The following is a 4284-nucleotide window of genomic DNA, read 5'->3' as shown; positions in this document are numbered from 1 at the left end:
AGAAACAGCGCCGAAAATTGATGAAATCATAGGATTTCATGCAGAAAAACAATTTTTTTCGACTTAGTCTCTGCGAGGGTGCGTCGCGGTCTTCAACAATTACCAAATATAGTTTCCAAAACATTCAAGTAGTGTGTGCCAAAACTGTGCATCAATTGAAAGTCGTTTGATAATTTAAATATAGCAGACGGGACCACCTGAGCATAGCTCTTCTCCCGGATTCGAACAATTAGGTAAGAACTAGGTAAGAACACACGCGTGTGCGTGCGTGCACATACACACACATATTATATAAATTGTAACTATATTCATAGAGTAACTGCACCCCTCACATCAAGTTCCTTTCACTCCAGTCATTCTCGTGAAATTCCCAAACATCAACTTCAACCAAAATCCTTCCTCGCCATGGACTTGTGAACTTGCTCTTTGCCTGGCATTTTTGGCTTCCTACATAGATGATTTCACATATCACTGAATGCATTTTTTTTGCTTTGATTATTATAGTCCTATTATATTTCACAGTAAATGTGTACCAAAGTATTACATATCACAACTTTCTTATTATCAACTTGTGTAGGTATTACCACAGATAAAAAATCTTTTTTCAGTCATTTTCGTCCACTAAATGCAAATTTTATCTTGTACTACATGGCTGTGGGAAAAACTATACCCATGCATATCATTTCATGTCTCGACTAGTTATTTTCCTCTGAGAATTCTTAAAATTTCCCTAACTTTGTATGGTCTTAATGTATAGGACTACTGAAAAAATATTATATAAAAGAAAGGGGTAATCTGGAGGATATAGAATTTCAGTAAACAAACATGAAATGCAACTAAAATGGAAGAACAACAAACAAAGTAATCGAGGAAGTCAAATTTACCTTGTAACATTAGAATAAAGGTGCCGATATTTTGTCGCTTGCAGACTAAATCCCTTCTTCGCTTATAGGCTAAGTCAATGTAAGCAAACCATGTAACTCAGAAGATGGCGCTCAAGAAAGTAGTGCGTGTGCTACTATCTATCGTTTGATAGACATTTACACGTAATTTCACATTAATTTTTGATACTTAATCTCCAAACGATATAAATTACTATTATGTAAATTCATTTAAGTAATTTCTCTAATCTGTTCACATTTTACACTCTTCGAAATTTGGTGTGACGTCAGTGTATGGCGCAGTAATACGTCATTGGCCACTGGGTCAGAACTCGTGTCAAAGTGGTTTTGCACGGTATTCGAATTGCTGCAGTGTGTGTAATGAACCAATGAAAGGGTTTGTCAATGGTATGATTTATAAAACAAAACAATGCAAGGATAAAATGGAAACATTGAATTAGTGCAGGACCATGGATTCGTCTGGCTGATTAAATCAGGTATTTATTCCTTTTTACTACTGGTTATTGCATTGGTTATTCCTTTTTATTATTGGTTATTGCACAAGACAATCTGCTAAAGAAGCACAGCAATTGGCTCAGGAAGCAAGGCAATCAGTGAAGGAAACACGACGATCAGCCCCGGAAGCAAGGCAATCGGTGAAGGAAACATGGCGTCTGGGGGCTATCTTTATAGTAGTTTATTTGTTTAGGCTGGGGTTCATCTGCTCATTCATTCATGCAACGCAGGGTCAAATCTTCAAGGCCGAATCTTGGCTCAGATTTTTCATTTTTGCACTTTCTTTTACTTTTTAAATTTTAAAAGTGTAAAGTCCCTGTGTGTGGGTTGGAGTGTGTGCAGACCACCATTAGCTTGTTCACTTTTAAAAAACAGTCCAGCCAGTGCATAAACTGCTGTATTTATTTTTGTTTCTTTGGAAGCATTTATCCAAACTTCACTACCACTTATTTTCTTTCATAACATTTGTGAAAGTTTGAATATCTCCTCAAATATTGATTTGAACAGAAGTGTTGCATCATTAAAGTAAAACAATAACAAAAACAAAAACCAATAATAATCATGTGCCAATAACAGAAGACATTATATTATAACATTTTCCCTATTACAAACTAATGAAACACATATTCATGTTTACCTCTACACTGGATTTCAAAAATAGGAAATATTAAATCAGGAACAATAAAAAAAAAGCTAACATAAAATATTAATATTTTAATTCATAGGCTTATGGGAAAAAAAAAAAAAAAAAAAAAATCAACTAATCTACCAGTAATTTTGCAGAATACTTTTTCATAACCAAAAGCAACATTTTTTGCTGTTGTTGTATTCCTCTGAATCTACAATCTAAATGTATTGAAACTATGCCCCATTAGCTATGATTTCGGCCCCAACAGCAGAGACGGGCATGTTGGTAACTGGGAAATTGCAGGGAAAAAATTAGTTGTGTAAACTGAATCTGTCACTTTATAACTTAATGCATGGGGACTTGCCATTAAACCACACCTGCAGTGGAATACAAAGAATAATACACATTCACAGTAAACTGTACAACCAATGTGCAGGAGCACCCAATCCCATATCTGTACTATGCTGTGTCTTACTGTGAATATGTGGTGGTAATTTTTTAAAATACATCTGCCTAATAGTTCGTGACAATTTCAGTATTGTTAGATTCCTTTCACCGTCTACAATGCAACTATGTAGGTTTTATTGCGCAGAAGCCCTCCTAACCCAAATATTCTAGGCTCCAATAGCAGGGAAAGGCATGAAAGATATATTGTATAATGCAGGAGCAGTGTTGCAAAGTCTGTCTGACACTCTCTCCTGCCATGAATACATGGAGGATTCTTCGTTTTCTGGACGGGGATTAGGGGGCGGCAGCCCCTTTTGGGAGGGTTGCAGGGGGCTGATTCTGTGTATATCATTTATATTTGGTAATTCTTTACGGTACAGATGCACCCGCCAGAGACTAAGTCCCCAACTCCACCCAACAATCTTGGGGGACACATGGGGACCCGGGGGATTTGGGGGATAAAGAGTTGGCTCAGCTTGATTTCAGCGTCAGTAAATGACTGAAGTTAATTATGAATGCAATGAAATACGACTTTTCCGAAATGCGTTTCCATTTATGCCGCCATATTTGAATGTACGAAAGCACAAGTGCACATGGTAACCAACGCAAAATTTACTCAACGGTCCAAGCTGCCAAGACTGGGCTTGCCCTCTGAGATACCAAGTGCATGGCAGATAAATCCACCACGCACTTGGTATCTCAGCCGCGGTTCAGGCTGCAACATTTAACAAATTCTTTTCTCTCAGCCACACCATTTAGTAATTGGAGGCTTAAACGCACAACTGCAAATTAGAAATTCCTTGAGTTGAAACCGATGACTGGCTGATTGGACCAACGAAACCAGCAACTCTTTTACACAGCTGCGCATTTTTTTTTATCAATCTGTATGTGTAGCTGCACAGTTTCTACTTCTAAACAACAACTCCGCCGCGCACTTTACAAAGTTTCCAATCTGGGGTGTTGCAGGGCATCTCACTCGATGGGAGGGTCGCTGGGGTACAGCCCCCTGCATTTAACTGTGTAGTGAGGTACAATCATTTTCATTATGTTAATATGTTAATTGTCGTTTAGCCCGTCATCCCCTAGTACCTTTCATGCCCTCCCCTGCTGCCGGGCCAAGGCGCGGGGCTTTGGGGTCCCGCGGCAGACGGGCTGGAGGGCGGGAGGAATCCACGGAGGCCAAAATAGGCATCGAAAATATACCCATCTGACTATAATACGTGCCACAAGAAAGATTCAATCAACTGATTAACTCAAGAAACTAAAATACAAGATCAAAACTAAAGAAATGACAAGGGACGAGAAAACAACGTGACTTGTGATACTCACGTCGTCCATATCACTATTTTGCTTCTTGGGAGCCTTAAGAGGCTTTTTCTTTCCTCCTGGAACACAAAAACACATAATTACAAACCGGCAGAGTATTTCTCCTCAAATACCAAGATATTTTAGAGAGGAAAAGGACAAGAAAAAGCTTAAAATTGGGTTACCTTCTCGTCCCGACATTGAGCTGTTCTTTCTACCTTCCGACTCGACGCAGTGTTGCTAACGGAAGCGGCAATGCTTGCGCTAGATTCAGATGAAAATTCTGCTAGATACGTGCTAGATAAAATACCATATTTCAATAATGTTAATAATAATGATGACAAAAATGATGAGGATAATAATGATGATGACAGTTAAAATACTGATGGTGTTGATGAATACTGAAGTGCTACTTTATCATTAGACTAATTTTCTAATCTATTTGATTGTCTCTAAATTTGTTCATGGGAATGCTTATGTTGCATCATGTGGTAATCATCATAACGC

General features: G+C 38.3%; 1 long non-coding RNA gene across 2 annotated transcripts in view; it reads right to left on the bottom strand.

Annotated features, from left to right (window-relative positions):
- Nucleotides 1–885: 885 nt before the first annotated feature.
- The window catches only part of LOC138865247 (uncharacterized), a 4390-nt gene continuing 991 nt past the window's right edge, over nt 886–4284 (bottom strand). Inside the window, exons 2-3 of one of the 2 annotated variants that reach the window (XR_011399335.1) lie at nt 3963–4074; nt 886–3857 (exon numbers count right to left, since the gene is read on the bottom strand). This is a non-coding gene — a long non-coding RNA (uncharacterized lncRNA). The remainder of the gene's footprint in view (nt 3858–3962; nt 4075–4284) is intronic. The other variant, XR_011399336.1, reaches the window with a different exon arrangement.

Source organism: Penaeus vannamei, chromosome 20 (genome assembly GCF_042767895.1).
Source record: "Penaeus vannamei isolate JL-2024 chromosome 20, ASM4276789v1, whole genome shotgun sequence".
Classification (NCBI taxonomy): domain Eukaryota; kingdom Metazoa; phylum Arthropoda; class Malacostraca; order Decapoda; family Penaeidae; genus Penaeus; species Penaeus vannamei.
This window is presented reverse-complemented; position numbering and strand designations above follow the sequence as displayed.